Source organism: Haliotis rubra, unplaced genomic scaffold (assembly GCF_003918875.1).
Source record: "Haliotis rubra isolate DU_JTF1 unplaced genomic scaffold, ASM391887v1 Scf605, whole genome shotgun sequence".
Taxonomy (NCBI): Eukaryota; Metazoa; Mollusca; class Gastropoda; order Lepetellida; family Haliotidae; genus Haliotis; species Haliotis rubra.
The window spans coordinates 408,162-425,965 of record NW_025767308.1 but is presented as its reverse complement, the minus strand read 5'-3'; the positions used below and the strand labels follow the sequence as shown (position 1 = coordinate 425,965).

At 37.6% G+C, this 17,804-nt stretch overlaps 1 long non-coding RNA gene across 1 annotated transcript; it reads left to right on the top strand.

The window, feature by feature from the left end:
- The first annotated feature begins 470 nt into the window (after positions 1-470).
- LOC124255681 lies at positions 471-16,472 on the top strand. Its single transcript, XR_006892730.1, has 3 exons — positions 471-481; positions 1,150-1,156; positions 16,241-16,472. It is a non-coding gene; the product is annotated as an uncharacterized LOC124255681 (long non-coding RNA).
- Positions 16,473-17,804: the final 1,332 nt, after the last annotated feature.

Below are 17,804 nucleotides of genomic sequence, written 5' to 3'. Positions count from 1 at the left end.
TATAGTGTTACCTCAGAAAGAACGGTCACCAGCAGATGTCGGTTGTTGTAACGATAGGCAACATTAGGAAAATAGCATGCCATGGTGTTTCCTGAAGTACAGTCAGCCACTGGTACCAGCTCGGTTTTAGTTGAATGATGTCTTAAGGTGAAAGCGTTGAATATCCAGCACTAGGACACGAAATGGTGGAACTCAAGTCTAAGCATAACATATAACGTGAGTGTATCTATACTCAAGGATTTTTTAATTACAGTAGTTCAGTAATAAACTTCATGTGTACCCCTATGGCACGTATGATCTGTGAGAGGTGAATGAAAAGTTTTGATCTCAGTGACGATTGCTGTTTAGTACAGTTTGCATGTACAAAGTGCAATACTGTCAATGCTTACAGGCTCCTTTTAAGATGTGCACACACACAAACGGAATACATTATTTCTGCAGGCATTAACGAGACCAGTTCTAGTGCCAGATGTATAGCACTGTGTATAGACCTGTGGGTATTTAGCGGCTGTGGGTATTTGTAGATGGTCAGAGGACGACTCGGGAACAAAAAGACCTTAAACTGCCAGCACACAGGATAAAGATGATAAAATAACTCATTTGTCAACATTCTGGACAGTGGACCAAACGTAAGATTGGTTTCAACTGCGTTCCAAGGCTGTTTTCAACTGATCAGCCAGTGACAAACCAACAGTTAAACCAGCGTCTTCTTCAACAAACAACACAAAGTCCGTTCCATCAGCTGGCTGGGTGATGACTTCAGCTATTCTGGGAACACAGTGGAATCTTACCGGAGGAACACTTCCCAAAATGTCAGATCGGCAAAAGTATGCTTACCTGCGTAGGCACCTGCATTCAACTGATATTTTTCACAAATATTATCCTTAGTCCCTATTTAGATACACACCTTAAGGTGACGAAGTACAACCACGTTTTCCAAGGCCAGGGTCTGTAGCTCCAGGACATTGATTCCGTCGGCAAGAAGGAGCCATTTTGAATGATGTCGAAAATCTGTCATTCCCTTTGTCTTTGCATCAAAGCAATCAACCTAAATGAGAGAGACAGTTATTATGTTTTCAATGACACGGCATTTGACAATGTATGTTTGCATAAATGAAGTTCATATACATTTTTAAGCCACAAGAAAAGTTTATTCGTATGATTCTTATGTCAAGAGAGAGGGTAAGTACCAACCGTCTTCATTAGATCTGTCATATGGCCTTGACTCATAGAAGCAACCACGTGTATGTCTGGGAAGAGAGCCTCGTGGATTGTCTGTAAAGTATTATTTGTGTCCATGACACTGAGGTCAAACACAAGAAACTGAGGACTGTTGGTGAATGACTGGGCAAGAGCAGGTACTGAACAGTCATTCTCTGCAAATAACCAAAACATACACTGCATATCTCTGTAGGGAAAATACATGTAACGTGCTGATATATCTGTTTATAGTGCGACTAAGGGACTTATGTTATTAATGTTTTTAATTACATGGCCAAAACACACCCTCACCAAAACAAAAACAAAATGAAAAGCTTCATTCGTTTAATGTTATGTAGTCTAATGTCTGGTCGGTCATTCATGTATCTGGAAACAGACAATACGTCCTAACATTCAAATGCACGTAAAGTGCGTTGGTCATATGCTATAGTGTGCTATGATAAGTAATTAAATGGAACACCAGATGTTTACCAGGCGAGGTCATTACCTTTTGTTTCATGAAGTAAAACAGCAATTCTTTTCCACTGAAGTCTTTCCAGCAGATGTTGAAAGGGTGCACTGTTGTCTGGAGTCATTGTTGAACGACCTGACAAAATGTAACTCAAATTATACCAGTTTCAATGGGAAGGTTTGCAATAATAATAGTACTGACCATCCCCGAAATATCGCAGTATTCATTTCAAGTGAGTGAGTGAGTGAGTGAGTGGGTGAGTTAACTTTTTAACGCCGCTCGCAGCAATATTCCAGCTATAAGGCTGTAAATAATCAAGTCTGGACCAGAAATGTCAGTGATCAACAGCATGAGCATATATCTACGCAGTTGGGATACGATGACATGTGTCAACCAAGTCAGCGAGCCTGACCACCCGAACAGTTAGTCGCCCCTTAAGACAAGTATGGGTTACTGAAGATCAATTCTAACCCGGTCTTCACGGGTCTCATCTCATCTCTCTAAACGTTTCACATGGTTATCAGGATCCTTATATCAGGATTTGTAGTTTTTGTGTGTGAAATATAATCTAAAAAAACCCGTAACCTCTACTTTCCTATATGTCCGCTGTTTTTATCACCAATATCTCACTATTTTGATTTGGCATCCTTCCCTGTTGAAAAGTAAACAATCCAAACCTAGACAAAATATAAGTGACTCAGATTTTGTGAAAAGGAAGATAGGCACATAGAGCAGGATCTTCAGATATGAACATAAGGGTTTCAGTGTAGGTTTCCAGTATTTTGATCTTGCATTCAAGAAGGAGTGCGTGAGTTAATATTTATCGTTACATCGCCAAAATTTCCTCCATATCGTGACGAGAACAAGTAATTATAGAACATTATAGATGACCAGAGATCACCATACCAGAGACCATGGGGACTTATAGCACTGTTGCTTCCTGCATGGATTTACATCATCCATTCAGCCGTTTGTGATTGTATTTAAATTTTGCCATAACTAAAAATCACCAAAAATACTAAGTTTTAAAATATTTGATAAGTTTCATTTACCTTGAATGTTTTACCCGCACGAGAGGACGCATGAAGAGACATATCGTCTAATAGTCAAAAGTCACCATGACACTACAAAGTCAATATTTTTGATATGTTTACTTCTCTGACTAAACTACAGCTTTGTGTCCTTTCAGATGAATGGAGGCAGTTGGAAGACAGGTAATTTGAAATGCGACATATATACGACTGGTTATGGGCACGAGTAATTCAATCGTGGACATTCTTCATATATTGTCAATTTGCATCATAATAACAAGCGTCTCAAAATATATATCACCTAAAACTGGCATATTTTATAAGAAATACTTGCAATGCCGGAATACTAACATGTTCATTGTGATCAATCCTCATTTAAAATCTAGTCAGTTTTAAAAGCAAAACAAACGTACCATGAGAAATGCCGTCTCCAGTGAAAATAAAAACGATGATCAGAATAACCTGCCTCATCATGGCACAGGACTCCCTGTCATGTATTCTCCACAGAGAGAGTGTTCAATATGTCGCTGGGTACGAGCGAGATTGGACTTAATGGCGTCTAAATTTGAGCCGAAGTCTGTGACTTCTGTAAATACATTCACTTTCGAATTCCTTTGTTTCCGTTCATCGTGTGCGTTTATGAATCGATAATCGGATCATCTTCACTGATAAAAGTACAATCACGATGGCAACCCTAATGTAGTGTCTTAGATAGAATGACGATGGTTTGGGTGATTGTATTTTTACAAGATTCGCATCAACAAAGTATGACTATTTTACTTACAAATCATTGTACACTGGCTGCTGCCTAGAATCTCATTCCATATACACTTACTGAGAACGCATGGTCTAGGCCAGTAACCGGATTTTCCATTATTTACATTTGGGCCAAGCACGGGTAGAAGACGTATGTCCTTATACTGTACGACGTTCTTGATAAAATTGTATATTTTTATTGTTAATTATATTTTGTTCGTGAAAACATTTAGATACACATCGTTTGTAAGTAAGATGTTAGTTTTAACTTATTGCATAACCTTCAGAAACACCTTCAGGAAAATCACTTTTTATTAGGCTTATTTACTCTTGAACATACGTTCGACTATGTTTTGTCTTACAAGCGATAGGGACCAATTTATCTATAATTCCAATTAACGTTTATAGTGTTCAATTTCAGTCTGTCACAATGAAAGTCATTTAGTGGTACGTTGACATATTGACCAGCACTTAAATGCTCCTTGTGGTAAATACCCAGTCCGTATCATTTTATCAATCAATATGTTATCACCGTTTAACATCCGCCCATTTCATGCTGGTAAGTGCCTTCGAATTGACATGTCATCGCCAGTGAATAATCAGTTTTGGATAATGTCACATATCACATTCAAATTATTGGGATGGCTGAAGATGATGTTTCACACAATCTGTTAAGCAATGTCCAGTTCTAATAATTGAACGCACTGCTCACTGTTTTTACCAGGTATTTCACCAAATTGAAGCATCGCCATATTTAAAGTTATCACTGTACAATGATGAATGAAAGAATAAATATTTAACGTCACATTGGCAATATTTCAGCCATATCGCCAATTGGATGTTGAAAAGGAATACGTGCATGTCATAAAACCTGTCGTCAAAGGACAGAAAAACAACTAGACTATCACAGTTGGAATTTAAACAAGAATGTTCAGTTAAAACTAATAGCACGCCAACCGCGCCCCACAAATTACTGTGGACTTATACGTCGCTGAGCCTGTAGTATTAGAATTATATTCTTTCAGTATGTTTGTACCTTTATTTTATCCATGCATCTTTGAGAGAGACAGAAATATATAAACCCTCTGCGTCTTCTCTTCTATCGACTGGAGTTTCCGGTTTATCAACCACTTGGTTATCTGCTTTGGTTATAGGTATGTTGTTGCATGGCAGAAGTACTGCTGTTTGGTGTAAATGCGTATATTTTTAGGGAATGTGAGTGAATTGCTGGTGCTACCTTTATTGCAGAACATACGTTCCCTTTTCGCGAACACCTGGTGTCATCCATGGTTTTAAGAGGTCCATACATATGATAACACAGCCGTTTCGTCATTTACGCAAGAGGGATTCTGTTTTGAGGGCAGTCAAAACGTGTGGCTGAGTGGTTTCTATTAGTGAGTGACTGTGTGAGTATGGTTTTACGCCGCTTTTACCAATATTTCATAAATATAATGGCGGGGACACCAGAAATGGGTTTCACAGAATGTAGCCATGTGGGGAATGGAACCCGGGCCTTCGGCGTGACGATCAAACGCTTTAACCAATGGGCTACCCCATCGCCACTTTTAAGACTTCAGTGAAAAGAGTTAAGATCCTTTTGTTCATTTTCTTTGGTCAGTTAGTTACTCGTTACTCATCACACTTTCGTTAATGCAGTCATGTGATCAGATAGGTAACGCGCTATCTTCACCGTAATGAAAGCCTTAGGGACATTGTCATGCTTTCAGCTGTCGGATGTCAGGAATAGCTGGCAAATATGTTCACAACAAAGCCCAGGATCGATCTATCAGAAAGAATATGAAGTGGATCCCAAACAGCCCATCAAATCGCTGTCGATTCATGACGGGCTTTTAGGGTACCATCATCCGTTATCTATGCAATGTGATTCTGGTTGTTAATAGCTGGACAACATTATCGTTTATTCATCTGAACATCACCACAAGGAAACAACAAATATATACACAATGTCTGGGGTGTTGTCATTTCCATTATAACACTTTCCAACATGGCATCCATTATCTATGCATTGTGATTCTGGTTGTTAATAGCTGGACAACATTATTGTTTATTCATCTGAACATCACCACAAGGAAACAACAAATATATACACAATGTCTGGGGTGTTTTCATTTCCATTATCACACTTTCCAACATGGTGGAAAGTCAATTTCGACGTTCATGTTTGCATGTTTTATAAACTTGCTGAACAATTCTCAGATTGTTCCCATGGTTCCTAGTATGGTGATCTACCGTCAGTTGTTGGCGATCTATAGCCCGTTTTTTTTATTGTATTGTCTTCGTAAATAAAATAGTTTTATATGTCCATGCTAGTTTAAGACTCCATCTGTGATACTCTAGTTATTTTACAGTCCTTCGATGACTGATTATTTAGCAACTTTAATTTATTGTTTATGTAAAACATTTCTCGTCATTATATGGCTGAAATATTGCCGAGGTGACGTTAAATTCTAACTCACTCACTCACTCACTCTCAGATTGTTATAGACGTTCTGTTGTTGTTAAATACATTCGCGATAACAGATCTGTTTATACTGTAAATATTAAACACCGGTGAATAGGAATACCAGAGCTGAATGTCATCAGCAACAGATTCCATTTGGTGTTAATGGGATTGATAAGTATGAGAATGGACGACTGAAATCAAGCTATGACACCAGGTGTTTGCGGACGGGTCAGCTGTCTATTACTTCAAATAAAACCAACTATCGGTTACACCTACTAAGGCTGTCAGTCCAGATTTGAAGAGGTAATTGTGCGACGATGTCGTATTGGCCATACGCGATATGCACACGAATACTTATTAAAAGGTGAGTATCCTCCGTTTTGTATCCCTTGTGATGAGGGAATCACGGTCAAGCAAGTCCTGCTTGACTGTTGATTTTTCCATCACAAGGGATAAATATTTCATTGCAAAGACTGTTAAGGATATTTTTACTTCTGTTAATTTTCATTTAATTATTTGTTTTTAAGGAAATAGAATTGATGCATAAATTTTGACATATGTTTTGTAAATAGATACATATTTTTATAATTGGTAGTTTGTCAATTATCAACTGATATTCTTAGTGGCAGTATCCCCAAAGGGTGTTAAAGTATTGTAAAATTATCGGCCTCCTGAGAGGGTACGTAAGTCTCAAAATTTTCAAAGTCAATTTAAACTTACCACTTTGTTAATCGCAATATATATGCCTTTATAATTTATGGCTAGATTGTCTAAAATTGGGAATAGCTGAAGGGATGGTGTAAACCAGCTTTGGTCCATGCAGGAAGCAAATGTACTGTAAGTCCCCATGGTCACTAGTTTAGTGATCTACCTTCAGTTGTTGGCAATGTATAGCCTGTTTGTACATTGTATTGTCTTCTGTAATTAAGCTGTTTGAAAGTTACATACTAGTTTTATATTCATATCTGTGATATTTTAGTTGGTTTTACTGTCCTTTGCTGACAGTTGTTAAAAAAATTACCTTTATTATTCTAAAATTATTACTTGTTGTTTTAGTCACGATATGGCTTAAATATTGCCAATGTGACTTTAAGTCTTAACTCACTCACTGTCCTAACGGTATGTCTCATGCTTAAAATAAAATATGGTATACTTTCAAAACTGGCGACATTAACGATGGGCCTAAATTATCAGGGGTCGTTTACGTCATAGCAATATTCCAGCCACGTGGCGGGTGTCGGTGAACAATCGAGTCTGGACCAGACAATCCAGTGACAAACAGCGAAAAAGGATGATTTCACAGAATAATTACATAGTGCATGTGTGATAGTTTTTCCGCAATTCTGATAAGAAATCTGTAAAGAGAGGGATGGGAATACTTGTTAAAGGGGTGTTTCCCGGTAAACTTTATCTTGGCAAGCGTATTTGAATACAGAGCGGGGAACACTTACCCGCACTCCAAGATCTTACACAGTCTTTTGTCCATTTTCTGAAACATGTGTCGTAACCGGGATTTGGGTGTTAGTAAACCCTACTACCAGTTACCTATTAAGATGGCCGTTCCGCATTTTCAGGGGTGATGTAAGCTCAGGTTACATACTCGCTTGGTCCGTCCGGGGCTTCTACGTTTAGGAGTGAGAGGTCTGACGACCGACACTCCTAACTACTACATTACATTCATGTACTGGTACTCTGGCATTACAAGGAATAACTCAACGCTAGGTTCTATACTCACATAGGTTTACTTGATCCCTCTCTTCATTACAAGGTGACGTGGTCAGGACAGGATAGGGCAAGCTCTTCACCAGATATGGAACTGATCGATCGCGATGCGAACGTTCTGCTGACTTTGTAACCCGCACCACTTTCTAGTGCTAACCCTACTTTTTAAGGTGTTCGAGCCTGCTCCACCCTTGTCACATGACCAGATACAATCCCTCTGATTCGTTTAAAGTTACATCATTCCATGGTCTCATGTCGTACCTCGTGATCGGAAAATTACTGTAAACTCATCGGTGACTCACCGTTAATTGCTACTTTTAAGAGTCTTTTCTGTTCTGTTACTGACAGTTATCCTGTTCTCTATTCCTTAGTTTATTACCAAGCAGTAACAACATTGATTCTATGACTAAATAATCGTACTTCTCAATAATGGATTTGTGATACGTTTCTTGAATAACGGATGCATTTTCGCCTTATAACACATGTAACTAATGCATTTAATGAAACTTAATTCTCATTTTCCACAGAAAGTTAAGGAGACGCACCAAGTCTGCTTACAAACGCTTATGTTTTTTTCTGTAAGGTTTTAAAAAAAATCATTGAGGTTTCCAGAAAGTTAAAATATATTTACGGATGAGTAACCGCACCAAGTCGACAAAACACTGACAGCGAATCCACCAAACGCAAAGGGGAATATTTATCTTCCACGGTGCAAATAAATGTTTGATCTGAAAATAAACACAATGCTTAAATCCTGTTCTGAAGCTCAAGCTACCATAATTTAATTGAGAAAAGACAAAGACGGCTCAGAGTACATTTGCATCTAGATCCAGATACGCCGCTGTTATGATACAGATACACCTCTGTAATGATCCAGATACACCGCTGTTATGATCCACAGATACACCGCTGTTATGATATAAACACCATTCGGGGGCTGGTAAATATCATAAGATCCAGCTCGGAAGTATTTTTGTCAATAATCAGTTCCAAGAACTATCTATAATCCAAACGAAGCGGAGGTAAAATGTCTCTTGTTGGCGTACATGCAATTGCAATACATATACTCTTCACACAAAAAACTTGACATAGAATTTTTTTTGAAAATATTGGCATCATATGTATGAATAAGTGAAAACATGAGAGTAAGTTTGTCCTTATGGTTACGTCACCTAAAAAGTAGTGTCTCCAAAACAGGCTCTTTCGGTAAACATGGAGGGGTGAGTCACTTTAACAAGCGATAGTAGTTTCATATTGCTTTTTTATGGACTTAAATATCAAAGTTTGATTCAAGAGGACTTCTGCCTATCCCAAACACACAAAATGTGTCTTGCATATTTTGTTTCCTGATTTTGCATTTTTGGGGGGTACCAAGATAAAACGTCAAACAAAATTGGGATCGTGAGGCTGGAACATAGCAAAACCAATTCGCTTGAGGTTGACAGATAATATGTAGAAAAATAAAACATAAAACAGCTGCATTTGTATTCTTTTCTAGGTGTGGCTTAGGATATTTTAACGCCCCTCGTACAGTCCGTTTTTATTTTGTTTGTTTAGATAGAAATGAAGTTTTAGCGATAGATGCTAGTTTTAAATTCTGGTTCTGTGATATGCTTATTGGTTTTGCTGTCCTTCATTGACAGGGGGTTATACTTTATATGAATTTATCATGAAATTAGAACTTGTTTTAGTCACGATATGGCTGAAATACTGCCGATGTCACTTTGTCAGTCCTCGTAGATCCATTCATCTGCCCATGTCATGAGCATTACGTTTGCAGTTACATAGAAATGTTCATACAATTATTTGCTTTTATCGTAAATACTTGTGGCCTACATCTTTTGATCATATCTAAGTTCTACAACGCTTTATTACATACATTCTATTGTGGAAAAAAGGATGCCTTAGTCTGATTGGTTAAAATGAGGTATGAGGTTAGGCTTGTTACACAATACATCGTGCGGCAAAAACGCGTTCGGCTTCAAATAAAATTTAGAGACTATCAATTCGGTCTAACATTCATCTAATTTCCAAACACAGTATGTTTATCTCCTAATTATGTTTTTGCCGCACGACCACATGACCAGTGACCTAAATCAGTACACTTTACTGCACGTATTGAACAATGCGGCATTTATACATGGACATTAACGACATTTATTATTATGTTAGGCTTTCATAACATCGATGTGAAATAGGTGAAGTGTGAGTGGGTGAGTGAGTCTAGTTTTAGGCAGATTTTAACAATGCATCACAGGGGATAAGTATTTCAAAGCATCACCTTTAAAGGATCTTGTTAACAATGTGCGTGCAGATGTAAAATTATGCTTTTTAAAGAAATAGATTTGTGTAATAAATTTTGATTATCTTTCAACTGGTAGATTTGATAACTGTAATTGTTAGTGGCCAGACCTCCTCTATGGGGTATGTAAGATGTGCTCCGAGGTGAGGTGAGGTGAATTGGGTTTTAACGTCGTGCTTGAGAATATTTCGCTCATATGATGACGTGCATGCGTGTGTATGTGTATGTGCGGCTGCTTGTACTATCCCAGACTTAAGCTGGTTTTATAGTGCTAGCCCACGGAGATACCATGCCGCAGTGAAGCGTGAATACCCAAATCAGACACATTATACTAACTCCGAGCCGACCAGTCCTTGTTGTACCCGTTAATGCCGAGCGCCAGGCAGGGACCAAGAAGTACCATATTTTAACGTCTTTTGGTATGACGCGGCCGGGGATCGAACCCGCATTAATGCCGAGCGCCAGGCAGGGACCAACAAGTACCATATATTAACGTATTTTGGTATGACGCGGCCGGGGATCGAACCCGCGACCTTCCGCTCTCCGGACCGACGCTCTAACCACTACACCACGGAGGCGGTCTGCTCCGAAGAGGGTATGTAAGACCACATCTTTCAATGTACTATTTTTTTGCTCTGCTTTTAATCGTAGAATATATGTTCTTTTAATTTGGATGTTTTGTCAACAATCGCCAAAACCTTAGCAAATGATGTTAATCCTGCAAGGGCCCATGCAGGTAGCCAAGGTAGTATAAGTCCCTATGTTCCCTTGTAAGGTGATCTACCTTCAGTTGTTGGCGATAAATGTCCTGTTTTTATCATGTACTCTTCGTATAGTGATGTCGTGTTGTGGTAAGACACTAGTTTTAGAGACAGTCTGTGATAATCTATGTATTTTATTGTCTGCATTGATTATTATGTTATCTAACCGTATTTATGAGTAATTCATAGGTAGTAATAGTATAGGTAAGAACCGGAGGACACAAAACAGTATAGCGATGGATTGCCCAAGAATTCAGCAAGGGTACGCAACGCTATAGTATAGCAATACAACACAGCATTTTAGGGAATGGTATAGCAATAGTATGGATGGTAAAATTAGAGATCGCTGGAATTCAGATAGAATTCAACAAGGGAACACTATAGTAAAGGATTCCTGGCAAGTATAGCACATTTAGCAAGGAAACACATTGCACCCATTCGGGGAATCGAAATCGGACCTTCAACGTGAAGAGCGAACACTTCACACACACACACACACACACACACACACACACACACACACACACACACACACACACACACACACACACACACACACACACACACACACACACACACACACACACACACACACACCTCCCTCAATTATATAGCGAGGAGTTGCTAAAGGGTAAAGCATTGGTACAGTCCAACAGAAGGGATGTTCTGAGTATGGGGACAGTACCAGAGTACAAGTGGACTAGAGAGACACAAAAGTTCAAACCCTCCAGTAACACGTGTTCAGTTACCTTTTTAAATTCACCAGCAAAAGCAACAGAGTGTGTAAAATAGTTCACGAATGATGAGCAGTTCTTGACTGTGTCGTTTTGTAGGCATTGTGCACATACATACTTTGAAGAGATCCTATAACCTTGCCGGGATTTAATAGTTTGTGGTTCATTCACTTACGTAAGTGGATAATTGCGGTCTTCAGTAGCCGCGTATTTACGACAGAGATAAACAACATATTTGTGGGAAACACTAGCCTTCGGCCGCAATGGAGCTGGCATATTCTTGACAACAAATAACCAACCAATACAACAAGGGGTGGAGCTCTAGGGGTAGGAAGGGAGTGTCAGTATTGGTCGCTGGTGGCGGGGAGGGGATTGAATTTATACGTTGCCGGCGTTGCACTTAGTGATAGTTTGACAAATGTTCTTGCAAACAGCTTTTCGGGGACGACTGTTTGTAGTCTGTCTCAGGAGTGTGTCTTCAGATTAAACAACACGCATGCGTTAACGTGTTAACGCCCAAAAAGCACAACCATTGGAAACAACGACAACCCAAATGTTATCCCTTGCTTCCTCTTCATACACCCGTAAACACTTGCTAAGGACCACATCATTAGCTAAAGATGATATTGGAAATGTTGACATGTTTTAAGGCAGTGTCTCAAACAAAAATCAAACTTTGAAATGGTCTTTCCCTTACCAGTATCAACATGTGATATATTAGGGATTTCAAATTCTCAGATTTTAGACCCATCTAGTGACCACATACTTACTCAGCAAAGTATAGATTCTTGTAGGAAAAATGAGTACAAGATTCTGTACTTTACTGAGAATGAGTAATCCCAAATACAGTATATGTTAAATTTGACCACTATCTAAACGGTGTCTTAAATGTAATTGTGCGCTGTTGAAACTGAATTTGAGACAAAGGTTATCACCACTAGAATTTCTCCATATACATGTATTCCTAATTGTAAAGGGACTGCATTGCTGCTATATTTTGACAGGCCACGAACTAGAAAAATCTAAGAAAGAACACAAAAGTATCATTTCAGTTACTGGTATTTTTACTCATGAGCCCACCCGCAGCCATATTTAATAGCTGAATGACGTTACATTATTAACACGCGAAGGTTCACGATGTAACTATTCAAATAGCACGGTTCATGCATGGTATTTAAGAACCAGGATCTGCTCAAGGCTCACAAGCCTGGCTAGCTAACACCGGATACTACACTGTGGGAGATTTGGTTTTGCGCCAAGGTAAGGCGTTTACCGGAGAAAGTCAGGATGTTTTGATAAATTGTAATTTGGGGGCGTACCTTTCTAAAAGGTCTTAAGATTTATTATCAAACAGAACGATAAAACATGTATAGTAGGCTTTTGACTCGATTTATATTACTTTCTTCAGATATTAAGGCTTTCTCTATATCAATCAATCTTTATTTACAGTACTGAAGAGGCCGTAGGCCTATAGTACATTTTACATACATACAGTACTAGAGGGTGCAATATAAAATAATAGATAGTAAATAATATCACATCTGTAATGCAGAGGATCTCATATTCATGGCATGGTATATACATTGCGAGATATTGTGTGGCTGTTTGATTTTGGGATGCGATGAGGGTATAGAATTTGTCTTTTCGGGGGTTCAAGTAGAAATATTTCTTTATGTATTCTTTTCTGATATTTGCATACAATGGACAAACAACCAAGAAATGATATTCATCTTCTACCTCCTGATAAGTACAATATTTACGTGGTATCCCTAAACGCCTACCTTTTTCTATTAGAAGATCATGGGAACTACATCTGAAACGGGCTAATGCTGTTCTGAATTTCTTAACATTAATGTCTAGAAGATATTTTTCTGTACGAATGAATGCTTTAAAACAGGAATAATGGTTTAACTTAATGTGTAAACGTAGTAAAAAATGCCACTTTTGAAAATACATATCTTTTAGCTTTTGTGTTAAATCATATAGAAAATGGCGGCAAGTTATCGAAACATGAGAAATGGTTATTGAATGGGAATCTACTAGAAATTGTACCGTCTTATTAATATTTAGGTGTTATTTTTTCAAGATCCCTGTCATGGATTTTTCATGTAAATAGTGCAGCTTTACAAGCGAAAATTTTGTTATATAGTGTGCTTAAATCTCTACATATATTTAATCCATGCCATATGATCTTTTTTAAGAATCTTTTACTCCAAAATTAGTCCCATTTTCCTCTATGGTTCAGAAATATGGGGCTTAGATAATTATAAAGAAGTTGAAATTTTACAAATGTTTGCATGTAAACGATTGCTGGGGGTTAAATCCTCAACGTCGAACCATGTTGTCAGAGGAGAATGTGGACGTTATCCAATGTATATTTTTACTTATGAAAGGGCCGTTGCCTACTGGTGTAAAATATGCAATATGTCTGATACGAGATTTGTGAAAAAATGTTATTTATAAGTTATTAGTTCTAGATTGTTTGATTGTCCAAAGGGTTTGCGACAAGGGTATGTTTTAAGCCCGCTATTGCTCTCATTCTTTATTAATGAATTGGCTCTAGATATTGAATCCACATGTTACCCAGGTATACAGCTTCACCCTGATATTGTACAAATGTTCCTACTACTTTTTGCTGATGATATGTACTTTTTGCAGACTCTGTATTTGGTTTACCAAAACGTATAAATATTTTAGAAAGTTTCTGTAAAAGTCATCAATTAACTGTTAACTTGGAGAAGACCAAGATTGTTATATTTTAAAAATGGTTGTAAATTATCAAAATATTAAAAATGGCATTTCAATGGAATTCATTTGGAAACTGTTTCATCTTTATTTGGGTATTTTATTTGCGCTGCTTTGCAAGCCAAGAAAATTGCATATGACATTCTAAAATCTCTTTTTACGTTTAATCCACTTCCATATGATTTATTTTTTAAGATATTTGATACAAAAATTAGTCCGATTTTTTATATGGAGCTGAAATATGGGGAGTTGATAACTTTAACTGACTGACTGAGTTTGGTTTTACGCCGCTTTTAGCAATATTCCAGCAACATCACGGCGGGGGACACCAGAAAGGGGCTTCACACTTTGTGTCCATGTGGGGATTCGAATCCGGGTCTTCGGCGTGACGAGCCAACGCTTTAACCATTAGGCTACCCCACCGCCCCTGATAACTTTAAAGAAGTCGAAGTTGTACATATGTTTTGTTGTAAACGGTATTTAAATGTCAAACGGTCGACTTCGAACCATGTAGTTAGGGGAGAATGTGGCCGTTATCCAATGTATATATGTATATATCAAAAAAATTGTTAAATATTGGTGTAAAATATGCAAAATGCCCGATTCCAGATTTGTAAAGAAATGTTATAATATGTTAGTTTTAGACTCTGTAAATGGTAAAACAACTGGGCATCAAAAATTAAGAATATTCTTTGCTCTTTTGGATTTGGCTTTATGTGGGAACAGCAGCAAAATTTAGGTGAGGTGAGGTGAGGTGGTGAAGGTGAGGTGAGGTGAGGTGAGGTGAGGTGAAATTGGGTTTTACGTCGTACTTGAGAATATTTCGCTCATATGACGACGTGCATGCGTGTGTATGTGTATGTGCGGCTGCTTGTACTAGCCCAGACTTTTATAGTGCTAGCCCACTGAGATACCATGCCGCAGTGAAGCATGAATACCCAACTCAGACACATTATACTGACTCCGAGTCGACCAGTCCTTGTTGTACTCATTAATGCCGAGCGGCACGGAGGCGGTTGCAAAATTTATGTAATGTCGATGAATTCATATCAGAATTTGTTTTTAGACTAAGAGCAAGTTATGAACAAGAATGGCACACATCGCTTGTCAATAGTCCTAAATGTTCACTTTATTCTTGTTTTAATATCTCATTTAATGTTGAATTTTACATAAAAGATTTATCAATTTCAAAATTCCGATCGGCCCTTGCTAAATTCAGATGTTCTTCACACCGCCTCCAAATTGAAACCGGCCGATATATTAATGAACCCAGATCAATTAGATTATGTTTTGTATGTAAAGATAACTTTATTGAAAATGAATTTCATTTTATTTTGGTATGTAAATGTTATCAAAATATGAGATGTTTGCATTTACCACATAAGTTTTATTCGAATCCCACTATTCATAAGTTTAATATGCTCATGTCAACTGGCAATCCATATATTGTAAAAAACCTAGCTATTTATATACACAATGCAATGAAACTTAGAGATTCACTTCTATGCCAATAATATCATATTTCCTTTTGTATACTTTGTAAATTAACTTATTGTCTTCTGAACTATATATGCACATATGTACCGCTCTGAAATCCTGAAGTGTAGCCTGGGCCTATGGCCTCCACTACAAAGAAAATAAAGATTGATTGATAGTTCTAGATTGTATCAAGGGGAAAAGTAACTGGGCCGCTATAATCAAACATATTTTCTACATGTATGGATTTGGCTATCTTTGGGAGGACTGACTGACTGAGTTGGGTTTTACGCCGTTTTTAGCAATATTCCAGCAACATCACGGCGGGGGACACTAGAAATGGGCTTCACACATTGTGCCCATGTGGGGATTCGAACCCGGGTCTTCGGCGTGACGAGCCAACGCTTTAACCATTAGGCTACCCCACCGCCCCATCTTTGGGAGGAACAATGTGTAGTTGGTGTTAGAAATTTTATGTCGGGGTTTGTATACAGACTTATAGTATATTATGAGCAAGATTGGCATGTAGCCCTCGATAGCAGCACTAAATAGTGAACATATATTTCGTTTAAATCAGAATTTGTCTCAGAATTGTATATCAAAGAACTCACTATTTCAAAATTCAGGGCTGCGTTTGCTCAATTAAGATGTTTTTCACACCGGCTTCAGATTGAAACTGGCAGATATGCTAATGAAACTAAAGTTGATAGATTATGTCTTGTATGCAAAGAACGATATATTGAAGATGAATACCATTTTTTATTAATATGTAATGTATACAAAGATCTAAGGTCTTTACTTTTGCCAAAGAAATATTATTTGAATCCTACTGTACATAATTTAACATGTTAATGCCAGAGATAAATCCAGAAACTTTAACAAATCTAGCAGTGTATGTATATAAAGCTATGCGTCTTAGACAGTCATTTGTACATATTGTAACATAACCAAACCGTATGTTATTGTTCATATTGTATATTGTATATACTCTCTCATAGTCAATTGTAAATGTAGAATGGGCCTGTGGCCTCCACTACAAGAAATACAGATTGATTGATTGATTGATTGATTGATTGATTGATATATAAAATGCACTGGTGCTGTTACATTTTGTTCTCTCCAGATATAATCATAGCCGCAAGACTGAAGTATCTTTCTGACACCAGAGGTCCAGTTATTCTTACATCTATCATCGTAAAGCATCATCATGTTATAACATTTTTGGGGGAATCTGGTGCTGGGCATTTTAAGCAATCTTATCCAATATTTTATTACTTTTATGTAACAAAATATATACATGTACATAGGGTATCTCCCACATTCCCCATAAACTGTAACATTTGGGGTGTTGGAGTTTACTCCTAAAAATCTTTTGCACGCATATAGATGTACCTTCTCTAATGTGTCATAGATTTCTTGGCCCCATACTTCTGCACCATACAGTAGAATAGGACAAATCTTAGTGTCAAAGATCTTGAGAAAGCTGTCAAAGCTAATATTTAGGATCGGTCTTATGGTTTCTTAAAATGCCTATTAAAAGTCTTTTTAGCCTGTAGTGCGGCTTTGTTGCAGTGCAATGACCAAGTTAGTCGATTTGTAAAAAAGTACACCCAAGTATTTGTAACTTCTTACAACCTCCAATTTTTCACCTTTATAAACCATTTTTCCCGTTTTGCTAATTTCCCTCCACTTTTGAAAACTATGACCTTTGTCTTATCGATATTGATATATTGTGCACTACACTTCTACTTTCTCTATAGTGTTAATTATAATGTAATAATTCTCAAATAATAACGTATTCTTTCAATGATTTCGCTGCAATTTCTACAGTAACAATATGCTACATGAAAAAATATTGAATATTGTTTCATAAATATTGCGTTCCTTGGTTAAAACTATTAACTGTTTTATGTACAGAATCAGAGAGAAAGGAGGTTACCGGTAGTAATGCCATTTGGCTAACACTAGTAACTATGCAGTCACATTCGAAGGGACCGTCTTCAATACTTCGAGTAAGCCGAGATTCGGTACAAACCCAAAAATGAAAAAGAACTAACGATTTTCTTCCTTTTTATTATGTAATAATTTCTTTTCACTTAATCTTGAATCATGAAATGCACCCGATCCGTCAGGCAAACCTG